This window comes from Heptranchias perlo, chromosome 17 (assembly GCF_035084215.1).
Source record: "Heptranchias perlo isolate sHepPer1 chromosome 17, sHepPer1.hap1, whole genome shotgun sequence".
Taxonomy (NCBI): Eukaryota; Metazoa; Chordata; class Chondrichthyes; order Hexanchiformes; family Hexanchidae; genus Heptranchias; species Heptranchias perlo.
The window spans coordinates 27,325,836-27,340,495 of NC_090341.1; the positions used below are offsets into that span (position 1 = coordinate 27,325,836).

The 14,660-nt window shown below is 40.6% G+C and overlaps 1 protein-coding gene across 4 annotated transcripts in view; it reads left to right on the forward strand.

Moving 5' to 3' along the window:
• The first annotated feature begins 477 nt into the window (after positions 1 to 477).
• flnbl (filamin B, like) overlaps positions 478 to 14,660 on the forward strand; it is a 153,758-nt gene continuing 139,575 nt past the window's right edge. For 2 of the 4 annotated variants that reach the window (XM_067998799.1, XM_067998800.1), the window contains exon 1: positions 478 to 647. The gene's annotated coding sequence lies outside the window, so the exon portion shown is untranslated. The remainder of the gene's footprint in view (positions 648 to 14,660) is intronic. The other 2 variants (XM_067998801.1, XM_067998802.1) reach the window with 1 other exon arrangement.

The window sequence follows — 14,660 nt, forward strand, 5'->3', positions numbered from 1 at the left end:
TGCTGGGGCTGAGGGTGTTTTGCCCAATAAACTTACCCAAAGTCCCCTCTGGAATTCTGTAACCACAACTCTCTTCCCGATTCCACATAGTCATCTATAAAACCGGAACTAGGGATATCGATTGATAACTTCTATATTTTATTGATTCAAAATGATCCGTTAAAGCTTTTGGCGAATGTGTAATCTTTTAGAATTATACAGGCATTGACATTCAATTAATTGTACTTAGAATATGCTGGTAATGGGATTTCGGAATTATTGTGCTCAAAAAGTGAGCCCTATTTTAAGTGCGTTGCTGTTGCACGAGTTTATTTGTGTCATTGTAAGTCTACAATATTTGCTTCCATCGGGTATAGGACAATGGAAGGAAGGGGTTAATTTTTTTTTGGTCCTGTTAAATGAATGAACGTAGCGATGGCATTACGTAATGTTTTAAAAGACGAGCTGGCGGTGTGGGGGATCAGAACTTAAATCAGCTCCAGGTCCTTGTTGATTTAGACCATCCTGTTTAAAAAGAGCGAAGCGCTTTCTTTCAAGGAAATTCAAAGGAGTTCGGCGCAGAAAGATCCCAGTTTGCCGGTAGACCTGTGCAGCGCAAACAAAAAGGAAACAGATAGTTTGTCAGTTTCAGTTGGTCCAAGCTCTGGGTAAGTTTTACTTACAGTGAGTTATTTTTCTGACTCTTTTGAGAACAATCTGCAGTGTCGATCGCCAGAGAATTCTCGGATTTCTGGTTCACTTCAGATGGTGACATAATGATTTATAACAATATGTGAACAAGTAATGGGAAACGTTCTCATTTTATAGAAAGAAAAGAATGTAATGGGAAAGCTGCTGCGAGCAGTAAAACTACTGACGAGGGAGTTGAAGAGTGATGCAAGTTCTCATTACAATCGTGTGAAAGGAAAGTTAGTTTTATTTTATTGTTTTTGCAAGAGTGAATTAATTTTGCCAGATAACAACAGATAAGGAATCGGAATAATAAAGATTGGTAAAGCAGGGACCAGTAGTCAGTCCCCTGTCGCCTGTTTTTACACCAAGAATTGGGCACGTGTTATGAGATTGCTACATGAAAGAACTTGGATCTGACTCAGTAACATTATAACCGACACCCCAATGTTTCAGTTTGTTTTTGGAAAGAGGTTGGCGCGAGAGTCTGTCAGGGTTTAAAAAAAAATCAAGGCAAACAGCGATAAAATCAATTGTATTTTGTTAAATAAAATCGGTCTCTTCGGGAAATATGAATTTGCGGTGTTCAAAAAGAGTTGTTTCTTGGAGGTGAGTTTGTACAATGGTTTGCGTTACCGACCTAAAATAACAGCGACAGAAAGCAATTACTAACGTGGTAATCTGACTCGAAAGGAAGTAAAGTAACATGTTTATTAGAATGGACTTAAATGTTAATGCTCTGCTTTAAAGTATACCGGTATAATGATATGATACTTAATACTGAGATTATCGCTATATACACATTGAATAATGTCGGTAGTATCAGACAGTGCACGTGGCTTGGGGGGTTGGAATTCGGTCATCAGGTCATGTAATGTCCTGGGTTACAAAGTATGTCTGAGGACCTGAAATTCAATGAAGCTCACACTATTGGATAAAAGTCTCCTTACTCTGTAGACTGCTTAGAATCCTGAGTGAAATGTGTTAGCAAGTCGCAATCTAGTTCATAATACATGGGAAACCAGAAAACGAAATCCCCAACAAATATACATGAATCCCACTAATTGGACACTCTCAGTCAGGGAGCTCATTAGGGTAAAAAAATGTAACCAGTGCAGGGAAGAGTAGATGGGACTTTCCTGTGATGGGAATGAATGCACATTAGGAAGGGTTTCCTGCTGGCAATAACGAGGACTATTGGTAGCATCAGTGTTTTTGTTAAACCGGCTGATGGTATTATGTTGTCATTAGGCTTCCGATGGTCTTCCTCATCAACGCCACCAGCAGGAAACTACTGCTCGGTGCGGAACAGGGGCGGGGGGCGCTTTCTAATTAGAAGGTTGGAGGCACCACTGAGGTCAACAAACCTTTCCCTATCCCACAGCACTGACTGAACCAAACGGCTGGAATAATACTCATTTTAGGCTACACTTCAATCCGACACAATGCTATATACAACGTTGAGGAAACTTCCCCCAACAGATACGGCCGAATTCTTATTCTTGGTCGCTTATAAAGAGGGCCAATTAAAAGGGTTTTTTAAATTTAAAATTAGCCGACACTTATCACTCAGACACACGTTCTTTCCTCTTCATTTGCCAGTGGTGGCCAAGAAAAAAACGAGCAACAGTACCACCAAATGATGGGTGGACATTGAGGGATGGAGGTTTGTGTGCTACTGCCGGGTGGAAGAAATTCTGAAATCACGGGCTGGGGCGAAGTTGTCTGTCAGTGGCGGGGCGGGGGTGGGGGTGCTGCTACCATCAGTAACCCAGCATGTTGTTACAGCAGGATAGAGGGAGCTTTACTTTGCATTTAATCACGCTGTACTTGACCTGAAAGTACCTGATGCGACACTGCAAAAAGAGTGTTTAATTCCTCAGGACTAAAATTCATCTCAGTTCGCACAAAATTAACTGAACAATTAAAGCCATGGTATGTTTAAAACCTCAACCATAACTTCATAAAATTTGCTATTCATTTAAATTAATGAGGGATTTCTTCGTAAACTGAAGTGTTGACCTGTTAAAAGTGCAAGTGCTCATCCGATCTTCTATGAAGCGCCCCCTAGTGATATGTCTCAATGGGTTGGTTGTAAAATAAATTGGATCAATTTTTATAGACATTAATCATTACAAATAATCTCTCCTTCTCCAGACACTCTGTACTGAAATTCTCATTCTTATAAGAAGCGTTATTTGCAATCCAGTGGAAGTCTTACAACATTATTCTGATAGTAAAAATGTCACAAAATACACCGTGTACGCCGATCGATATATGTGTACTGTTATTTTTATGCAGATCTAGCAAAAGAAGACAACAACTACTGCTCCTAGTAAGCACTGAGTGGGTAGAAGTATTATGACGTCTCTGGGATAATTCTGTATACTTCTAGTTAATAAAGTCTGACTAGATTTCAACACAGATTTAAGTAATTAATTTGTCAGTTCAACTATCATCGATAAACCACTTACTTCATGAACGTGCTGAATACCAATAGAACCAATCCTTAGATTTAATTTAATAAATAATAAAAGTGACTTCTCCAATGCAAAGAAGGATTTGCTTGATTTTTAAATTAAAATTCGCTGTTCAGATTAACTCCATCTGTCCGTTTATCTTTTTCGCTGCTGTCCCATACTCTCTGCCTCTTTGCTGTCTGTCATTTTCTCTCCCTGGCTCTCTGCCTCTCTGGATCCCTGCCGCCTGTCTGTTGCCTGTTTGCCATTCTCTCTCTGGCTGCATGCTGCCTGTCTGTTATTCTCTCTTGGGTGTCTGCTGTCTCTCTCTCTCTCTGGTTATCTGCCTGTCGGTTCAGTCTCTCCTTGTGACTATCTTGTGTGTGTGTGTCTCTCTCTCCCTTTCTGTCACTCTCTGGCTATCTAATGTTGATAAAGCCTGTCTCTTTCTTCCTCTGGGTCTATATCCGCCAGTCCTCTTTCTCTGGCTAATTCATTTAATTAGTTACTAGTAGATACAAGCTGTAATATATTTCGGCGCCAACGCCCTGGTTGTACTTTTCCCCTGATCAAAGGTCGGGGAGGGCGGGTCTGATCACGAACTGGGAGTGCGCAGCGTCTGAAATGTACAGTTCGTTGCGCTGCTCTCAGAGGCGGGGTTTGGGTGGAGTGCACTCAGTTATCAGATTCCGTCCTTTCAGCTTTCAGTACAGGGGCAGGAAGAAACACTGGATGAACAAGGCTCCTGAGGCCACTGGTGCAAGAATAGGTTAGGACTCCCCCTTCCCGATTCCAAAACATAAAATTTTGCTTCCCCTTACCACCTTAGAAAATCAGAATCTTATCCATAAATCCACAGATACAATATGCAGGCGCTGTCTATTCATTTTTGCAAGTTATCTACACACAGAAAGGTTTATTTAGCCATTTATACAAAAATGTAACTAAAATCGTGGTTTTCCATCCTTTCTGTCGGAAGATATATCAATTGTTTTAGATGTATAGACGGGGAATTTCCTTGGCGTTGCTCCTCTTCCCCCGCCGTAACTTCGCTGAAAATGGGGCGGAAACCCCGTTTACAGCGTCCTGAGGTCGTGAAAGGCGCTATACAAATGCAAGTAGTTCATTTTTTTCAGCTCTGAGAAAATTCCCGAGCCTTGCTTGTTCATTTTCGACTGAAAGAACTGCTAGTCCTGATAACTGTTCTTATTTAATTGTAGTGCAAAGATAGTATTATCTCAGCTTTGAAACAGAGCGTTCAGTAGTTGATGCAGCAACAGTAATTCTTAGAAACAGTTCTGATGCCCAGGAGAGAGCTTTACACATGGAGGCCCACTGTCTATGCATTAGGTAAGTTTCAAAAACATCCAGGAGCTCTGAGCACTATTAAACAGGGTTTGACACTGCACTGGAACTCTGCTCCAAGGTGATCGGCAAAAGAGCCAGAGGTGACATGAGGAAATTTTTTTAACGCAGCAAGTTGCAATGGTCTGAAATGCACTGCCTGAAAGGGTGGAGAAAGCAGATTCAGTAGTAACTTTCAAAATGGATTTGGATAAATACTTGAAGGGAAAATATTTACAGGACTATGGGGAAAGAACAGGGGAATGGGACCAATTGGATAGCTCTTTCAAAGAGCTGGCACAGGCACGATGGGCTGAATGTCCTCCTGTGCTGTACCTACCATGATACTCCTTGCTGTGTCAAACCCAAGTGGCATGCGACCACCTCCTGGGGTGGGGTGGGTGTCTCACACAGCTTCTCTCCAGAGTTTGATGAGGTCCTTACTGGTGATTTGGAATCCACCTTTAAACATCTATTGAGTTTGGGCAGGGTACAGTATAACTCAAGCCTCAGAATGCTTTAGAGTTGAAAATCAAAATGGACACCCAGCATGCAGGAGAAGGGAAACAGTTCATTACACTTGGCACTGCAGTTTCCCTTCATCATTGCACATGATACTCCTTTTATTTTCAAACAGTCCATGTTAATGAAAATACTGCATTAGGGCTTCATTAATCTATTATTTATTGAATTGTCAGGATAGGGTTGCCACTCTCCTGGATTGCCTGGGTCTCTGCTGGAATGGGGAATGAATCTCCCGGGCACTGTTGCCAGCAGCCTGGGAGAACTTTGTGCATTAAAATTTCCCGCCGCTGCTATCACCGTGATATCACTGGCTGCAGCCGCAGAGTGCTGGCCCCCCAATCGGGGTGACTAGAAACTGAACCAGCTGGTGGCTAGGAGTCTGGGTGGGGAGGGGGAGGGAGATGGAGTGGGAAGATGTGGGGGGCTAAGGTGCACAGGAACTAGGGTGCAGGAGATTGGGGCTTAGGGGAAAGAGAGTGATAGCAGACGGGGGGTTTGGGGAGAGGGGAATGGGGGGTTTGGGGAATGGGAGCTTAGCAGAGAGAGGGAGACTGTGGAATGGGGGTCGGGAGATTGGGGCTTGGCTGGGTAGGAGAGAGGGGGATTGGGGGTCGGGGAATGGGGGCTTAGCGGAGAGAGGGAGTCTGTGGAATGGGAGTTGGGAGATTGGGGCTTGGCCAGGTAGGAGAGAGGGGGATTGGGGGTTGGGAGATTGGAGCTCGGGCTGGATGGGGAGGGAGAATGGGGAGGGTATGGAGCCCAGCATTTCCTGAAGATCCGGGAGCAGGAGCAGCTGTATGTGAGTGGGAGCAGCACAGAGAGAGGAGTTACCAGTGAATGGGTGAGTGAAACCTGGGGACTTTACTGTGGGTAAATTGTGAAAGATTGTTTCCACTGGTGGGCGAATGGGAAACAAAGGGACAGAGAATTCTCACTGGAAGAACCAAGGGGGAAGTAAGGTTTTTGAACTGAGGGCTATTAGACCATAGGATGCTTCACCACAAGTGGCTATTGAGGCAAGGATTAGAACACCATTTAAAAGGGAATGGGATAAGTATTTAAAAAGGAGGAATATAAAATGATCTGAGGGTGGGGGGGGGCGTTTACAGGAGAGAGAGCCAGCATCAGCACAGACATCAGGGTCTGAATGGCCTCTTCTTGTGCTGTAATTTCTATCAATCTGAAAACTCTCCTTTGTTGATCCAAGGCCAGGGAGTGGTTTAGAAATGTTGGTGCTGAGCTGAGTTTAGGACGATGTGTCCTGTGAGAAGTGTCCCAAACACCGAGCCCACTGGCCTTTGTGCGATCTCTCGGTTTGGTTCAGGTCGGTCTGTGCTGGCCGATTTTGATGTGTGAAGTCCAAGTACAAATTGGCTCTGACTGAGTCTCCCAACTCAGAGTTGTCACCTTCACACAGAACCTGAGCACAAACCAGAGTCTCAACATTCTGCCGCCAATGGGTTGGGCCCCCATAACCGCGTTGTCCTGGCATGACTGTACCACTTAGCCTTTTGTCTTTACATCACTGGGCAGAAGAGTGAGGGAAGTCCAGGTTACTGTGAGCCAGATCCTCCTCTCCATATGAGTGCTGGATTTAGTTTCAAAGTCAGGCTTGTAGCAGTGTTTATCCTGAGGCTAATTTTCACTCACAGAATGGAATAGCTTGTTAAATATAAATTTCATTTATATTTAAAAAATTTATTAAGTTATTGTCTACTGTCAAATACTTGATTGTGGTTTAATATAGAAAGAATAAACTGAGTACAGTACCCATTGTAATTTTTAAAATCTATGTTCAGATTTCTTCCACCCCTCCCCTCCCCTCTATATGTATCATATTCAGCAGTTGACCAATAACACCCTGTACTTGGCCACCAGAAAGCAGCCCAGAGTAAACCACTCATCATATGTTTTTCTTCTTCCTTGTGCAAATGAGCCCCGTCCTCTCTTCTACTGGCCTGGCCAGGATCATGAACTCAGCAGGTTGGGAATTGTGGGCTCAAAATCCCATCATACTATTTAGGGGCAGAGCTTGTTGGAACACTAACATACCAATACCTTCACAACAGCAATATGTCTTTTGTTTTTTTTCTGATTTTTCCCCTTTGCGATAGCTGCAGCTCAGAACAGAGTGATGGTCACAGTCGGCCACAAAATATTTAAATGGTAATTTTTTTGCGAAGCAAGTTGACATAATCTGAAATGCACTGCCTGAAAGGGTGGGGGAAGGTGATTCAATAGCAACTTTCAAAAGGGAATTGAATATATACTTGAAAAGGAAAAAATTTGCAGGGCTATGGGGAAAGAACAGCGGAGTGGGACTAATTGGATAGCTCTTTCAGAGCTGGCACAGGCACGATGGGCCAAATGGCCTCCTTCAGTGCTGTAAGATTCTATGATTCTATTCTATGGTACACCATCAAATATGGTTTCTACACTATGAAGGTAATAAACATCAATGTTATTGAATTAATCCAAAAGTGTGTGTGAGTATGTTACTTCTTTGAAATAGATTTACTTCAGTAAAATCAAAGGTTCGTCAAAGGATATCAGATCAATCAACTCAATACTGAATGTTCCTTGTCAGCATGTCTGCAGACCAAGAGAAGTTGAGCAGGTAGACCACAGCTCTCTGTTCAGCGGAAAATGTCAGATCTGGTTGGGGAAAAAAAAAGTTTTCCCTGAAGAAAAGAGCTTGTGGTTCTGGACCCATTTCTTTACCTTTACGTAATCTGTTTTCCAGTTTTTAAGGAATCATCATCCTCCTTGCTGGAATAAGATAAAGTGATGAGTCACAGCCTTTCCAACCTCCTCCTTCCCAAATGCCACCGCACTCCCACTTTATTAAATCTTCACAATAGTTGCTATATTATTTGTTGTAAAGAAATTTGGAACTGAAAGTACACTTGAACTTTTCAAAATACAGAACATGCCTTTCTCACTAATGCTCCTATATAGTGATCAGACTTTTTGTGCAAATCACATTATTTCCCTTAGGATTTGGTCCTGTTTTTCCTCCATACATTTCCATATGTACACAAGTGCGAGCACACCATGAAAAAGCAAAGAAATAATAAAACTGTTCCCATTTGTTTTTCCCCACTGTGATTCACTTACATACATTCAGGACTTTGTTTTGAAATCTAAAGTTGTACTACAATATTCATATAATTTATTATTTACTCTCATGATGCTTCTTTCTCAATCTCTTTTTATAAATTTCTCCTGTTTGTCTTTTCTGATTGCTAATCATATTGTCTCATTTTCTTTCACTGCTATTTCTCTTGTTCTTTTATTTCCATTTATCCTGTTTTTTTTTCTTTTCTACTGTTCCTCTTTACATTTTCAATCCCCATTAATTTCTTTTAATCCTTTTTCTTACTCCCAAATTTCAGTAGTCTCAGAGCATGATAAGTAGCACACATACATACATAGCAACACAATGGGTACTGACAAGGAAATATGCAAGATTATCTTTTCCCCTGAGCATTGTAAATACTATATCTTGGGCAACTGATAAACTGGGGAATTCCTTGCTTAGATTTGTATCTCCACCAAAGATCTCATGAAATACATAGGCCCATCCCTAGCTGCCCTAATTTTACAACTGAGTGGCTTTGTTGGGCTGCTTTAGAGGACACTAGGAGTCAACTACATAGTGTGGCATGAGAGTCACATGTAGACCAGACTGTGTAAGGGTGTCAGGTTTCCTGGTCATTTTTTCTGGTGCCAGCTCACACATCACCAGATTTATTGGATTAAATTTCACAACTTGCCAATGGCGGAATTTAAACTGACAACCTCTGGGTAACCAATACAATATCATACCTGTGCAAACTGTAATGCCATTTCAGACTGACGTTCAGAGCTAAGTCACATCCCATATACAACTGAATATTGTTAAGAGGATTTAGTGTCCTTTTAACAATTATATCTGTTAAGAAAGAGATAAGGACAAAAAAAAGAAAAGTATTACTTTATATTTAGTTAAATATTTGTGGGGAAAAAAATAGAAAAATGATTACCTACATTCTGAAGCAAAATTTTACCTCTGCAACTGCAAAATGTATTTCTGCATTTTGTAGTGAGCTCCTTGACCAGTTTAGCGCCAGTCAACCTATCGATGTTAAATTGCCAAAGTGCTTTCTCGATTTTTAAAAAATACACAAGTTACATAGAATTGACAGCACAGAAACAGGCCATTCAGTCCAACTGGTCTATGCCGGTGTATATGCTTCACACGAGCCTCCTCCCACCCTACTGCATCTAACGCGATCAGCATAACCTTATATTCCTTTCTCCCTCATGTGCTTATCTAGCTTCCCCTGAAATGCACCTGTGCTATTCGCCTCAACTACTCCATGTGGTAGCAAGTTCCACATTCTAACCAGTCTCGGAGTAAAGAAGTTTCTCCTGAATTCCTTATTGGATTTATTAGTGACCATCTTATATTTATGACACCTAGTTTTGGATTTTGGAAAGTTATGATACGCTTTCACAAATGGTGGTATCCTTCAAAATGAAGATTCAGTATGACATGATACCTGTCACTGTAATGCAAGAAGGTAAAGCCTTACTTCACAAAACAGTCACTCGAAGGAATCTGTGTGCTGATTCCAATAACGCCGCACACTGTGATTTTAAAACATTTCTTTGTTAATCATGTATAAATTGTACATGCTGCATTGCTTCATGAAGGCGGGTACATTCACAGGTATATTTTCCTTACACCACTACTCTGAATGTAGTCATGACAGCACTATTACATTTGCTGAAAACTTTATTGGGGATTGTTTAACTACCAAAACAAATTTTAAATAGTCTACTTACCAGCTTAAGCACAAAAGGGAACCAGTACCACTTATAACTTATCTGCAGTTTACAGTCTTGTATTATTGTGAAAATCCTGTTAGAATTCTGGTGCCAACATCCTGTGTGAGCATTATTATATTCAAGGTAAATTACACTTCAATACCAGTAGGGGGTAGCATTGCAATAAGCTCAATCAGAAAGTTAGAAATTTCTTCTCCCCACCCTGTTTCTGTTGACTCTACAAACTCCTAATTTTCCATGTCAACATTACAAAACAGCATTGTGCAGTGTTACCACATACATCGAATGGGTGCAGTAGATGACAGTGCTACACCTGGGCTGCACCTCATACTTCATCTATTTCTCACTGTGCAAACGTACCTGTATAATTCCTTAATTATTTAATCTCTATCTGATCGCACCTATACAAGCAACTAAACTTCCACATTGTTACTTGAATAAAACACCAAATCAGGACATGTACTATTACTTTTCTATAATTTTGCACCTCCTACATCACATTTATGTAGTTTCATTAGAAATCAAAGGTTCACATGTGAATTACACTAACATTGATTGTGCTTTTATATAAAGGAAACATATAGAAATAGAGTGGATTTAGTTTTGTTTATAGGGAAAAATATTGAGATTGAATTAGCAAGATGCTTTTTGTCATGTACATGTACAAGGTCCTGGGCCCAAAACACCACATTGATTAGATAATGAGAAAGAAATAACTTGTATTTATACCACGCCTTTCACAACCTCAGGACGGTCCGAAGCGTTTCACAGCCAATTACACAATTTTGAAGTGCATCACTGTTGTAACGTAGGAAATGTGGCAGCCAATTTGTGCACAGTGAAGTCCCACAAACAGCAATGAGATAAATGACCAGATAATCTGTTTCAGTTATGTTGATTGAGGGATAAATATCAGCCAGGACACCAGGGAGAATTCCCCTATTCTTCTTCGAAATTGTGCCTTGGGATCTTTTACGTCCACCTGACAGGGCAGAGCATCGGTTTAACGTCTAATCTGAAAGACGGCACTTCCGACAGTGCAGCACACCCTCAGTAATGCACTGGAGTGTTGACCTGGATTTTGTGCTCAAGACCTGAACGAGCAGCATAAATACTTTCAAGTGGCATCTCGCTGGCTTTAATTGCCTGCGGGATTCCCACCTGCGGGGACTGCGCGCCCACGCCGTCGCGTCAGTGGGGAACCCGGAAGTGGGCGGGTTGGAGCCGGGCTCCGGTCCCGCTCCGGGATTCCCTGATTTTCGGAGCCCCCCCACCAGGAACGCACCCGATAGCGGGTGCTAAAATGATGCCCTATGAGTATTCTCTTAAGTGCTCTAGCATTAAATTGTTCCCTTTTTTTGATTAGATTTCAGATTTTCTCATTTACCATTCATGCTAGCTTGCCTGAGCTAGGCACCAATATCCTAGGGATAGCATGGGCATTCCTTTGAGAATTCCACTTGCCCTTAAGGACATGGAAGAGTTTTATAGCTTGGAGTAGAGGCAAATGCACCACCTGGATGCCTCACTCCAATGGGGACCATGGAGTGGTGGCCCACTATATCCAGGGTCAGTTGTTTGAGGCATGTCAGTGTACTAAGATATGGTGTGTCCCCTCCGGTCTTCCTTCTATTGTGGGCTTCCTTTGCCAGCAATCATAAAAACTATGCAATTGGCCATTGTGCTTCCCAAAAGAAGAGTGCAAGAATGTACAGCATGCAAGTGGATATTGAGGAAAAATGAAAAATTTCCTGGATAGGTGAAAAGCATGTTATGCATGAATTATGGGTTGCCTTGTGCTAGTCGTAGAGAACAAAAGGGTGTGTAAAAATAAGCAAACATCCCATGTGAGTATGCAGCTAGTTCACTGGAAATTCTGTGTGTATGTTGCAGGAGTGCCATTGGAGAACATGATAAGGTGGTAAGCACTGGATTCACTAATCTGCGCAAACTTCTTCAGGGTGTTTAGTTTCTTACTCACCTTTTATAGCAGAAACCGCTTTCATTTGATCTTCGCGGGCAGTCCTCACATCAAAAAAATGGCAAGCTTCCCTGCCATCATCTCCCTTCGCATGACCTCCAGAGCTCTCTTAGAAAAGGGAACTATACTCCTTCTCCCTGTGAATTGACAGACCTCTGGCTCGTCTCAGCACAATACTGAAGAGAAAAAAACACTGGGAGCACACTACCGGTATGTAAATGAGAGAATAGTGTAAAACTCGGGTAGGTTCCCTTTGTATACTGACAACACAATATGCAGCAGGGCAATTGCATGGAGTTTCAGCTCCTTAGTACCAAAAGTAACCACAGAGCAGCCAAATATAATTATATGAACATTTTGAAGTACTTTTTTTTTCTATTGCAGATTGCAGCAATGAGGCAAGGGATTTGGAACTTTCTCTCATGGGATATGAAAAGCAGGAGAATACCTGCTCTCTCTATTAAGGACTGACTAACAACATTCTCTCAACAATTGCACATTTCAAAGCACGTGCTGTCACAATTTCATTAGGCGATTGTGAATTATAGAGAGAAGAATGCATTCCCTTTTTTCCTTTAAAAGAGGAAATTTTACACCCCGACCCCTTCACTGGTGAGGTCTATCTAACATTTTCATTCAGCAAGTCATTTACTTATATGTAGGCTGGATCGTCCTATCACTTCTGATATAATCGATTCCAAAAAGTAGCAGGAGGGATCCACATTCTCTCTCCAGCAGTTATCCAGGGTTCGGCATTGTTACAAATTTGGGTCTATAATAGATACCTTCTTGGGTTCAGTGGCGTCAGTTGCTCTTGTAAGCGGTCTGAGCATCTTGCTTTTATGGGAGTTTGCTCACACTGCCCTATATCTACCTGCACAATATGTAACCTGAAGGTATAACAAACATACCCTCTTGTGGCTGGGTACGAATCATTAAACTGCTTTATTTTTCTGCGAGTGAACATACAGAACAACAGTTATGATCAGATTCAATTATCTCAATCAGTACAACTTATCTTCATGTAACAGTAGAAAAATAATGAATACACCATGTTTCCCCACAACGGGAGATCATCTTACTTGACTTAAATAAACTAATTTCAACTCATCCTGCATTGTATGCTTCTTGCAGGCTTTTCCTGGGCCTCACTGCTTTCTGTTTCAAAAACCTAAACAGCATCCTGTTTCAATAATTTATGTCCGGCTGCTCACAACCGGTAAAAAGGATCAAAGACTTTCCAATGGAATGGGTGTGTGCGTTTTCAGTTACCATGATAGGCTAATGAGTTATTTAATTAAAGTCTATGAGGAAACAACATCAAAGCTGGCCTTTAGCATCTGTCTCAGATTCCCCCCCTTTTTTTTAAAGTGGCATGAATATACAACACTTAAAAAAAATCTAAAATTACTGTTTTCCCACATTTTTTCTGTGGAAAAATGGTCAAAATTTCCAAAAGCTTTGTTATTTCTCATTGTTTGATATTCCCAAAACACATTTCTAAAACAATGAACAATTTATTTCAACTCTTAGCAATCAACATAAAACCAGTTTGTACTTTCATTGGCCTCATGTCTCAGAAAAGTAGCTATTGATTTGAGCTCTCAGAATCAAACACTTTTATAATTATTTGAACTTGCTTTTTTCAAACATGCATAGTCAGCAAAAGATGTTAATTTAACTTAGTGATATAAAAAAAAGTAAAAGCTGGAAATCTGTAATAAAATACTCGAATTACACAGTAGGTGTATCAGCTTCTGAAAAAAGGAAAGGTAGATTAATGTTTTAAGTGGACATCCTTTATTAGTTCCTAAATGTTAACCTGTCTCTAATCAGCATTTCTGTTCTTATTTCATTTTAACCTCCTATTTCCCTGCTCCTTTCTACATTCTGTCACCAATGTGACACCTAACCAGATATCCCAAGTGTCCACTGGATAACTGGGATTCTGATTAGAAGCCTTAGAAAGAATTAAACGTGTTTGAAATTGGGCAGCTTGTCAATATAGTACAAATGAATGCTGAAGTTGCATTTATATTCTGCTACGAGTTGCAGTTTGTACTTTGAATATCTGCCGTATCATGTCATTATTACAACTGGCTGAAAATATTGAAGGGACCAGCGTTTATCCACTTTGATTTTTTAAATTTAAAATTGAATTGCTGAAGTTTAGAGATGGGAGTTTAAGTAGTCAGGTCTCCTAGATTCAGAGTCCTAGATCTTACAGATATCATTGCACATCACAATGCTTTTATCCAACTTTTTCATCATTTACCAACTACTACTCTGCAGTACTTCAGCAATATTATTATTTGATATAGTAACTGAGTTCAATACAATACATTTTGAATTGAAGATCCAAAATATTATTCAAAAATATGTGTTTCAAATATGATACAAATTCTATACAATAGTGAAACAAGCCAAAAATAGCACAACACTTTGTGAACGTTTTATATTTATAAACTTTAACATTGACACATTTTCAAATAATAATTAAGTAACATTTGGTAATCATTTCAATACACACTGTGCTTCCACATTTGACATTTATTTACAATTGCCACTCCTTTTCAGTATCCTAATAACACATGCTCTGAGCCATGGGTAAAATTAGCAATTAAATAAATAATTTCTAAGTTGTAGCTGTTGTATAATTTACCTCCAGATAAAAAGAGGGAATATATTCAGAAGGAAACTGTTCAGTAAAATTTCCTATTTAAAAATAATTAATTGTTGGCACAGCTCAGTTTTTGTAGTGTTTTCCTACATATAACAAATGTTGCTTTGTGAAAATCTTGGAATTGACCACCTAACAACCACAGCTCAAGGACTGGAACAGTTCAAGG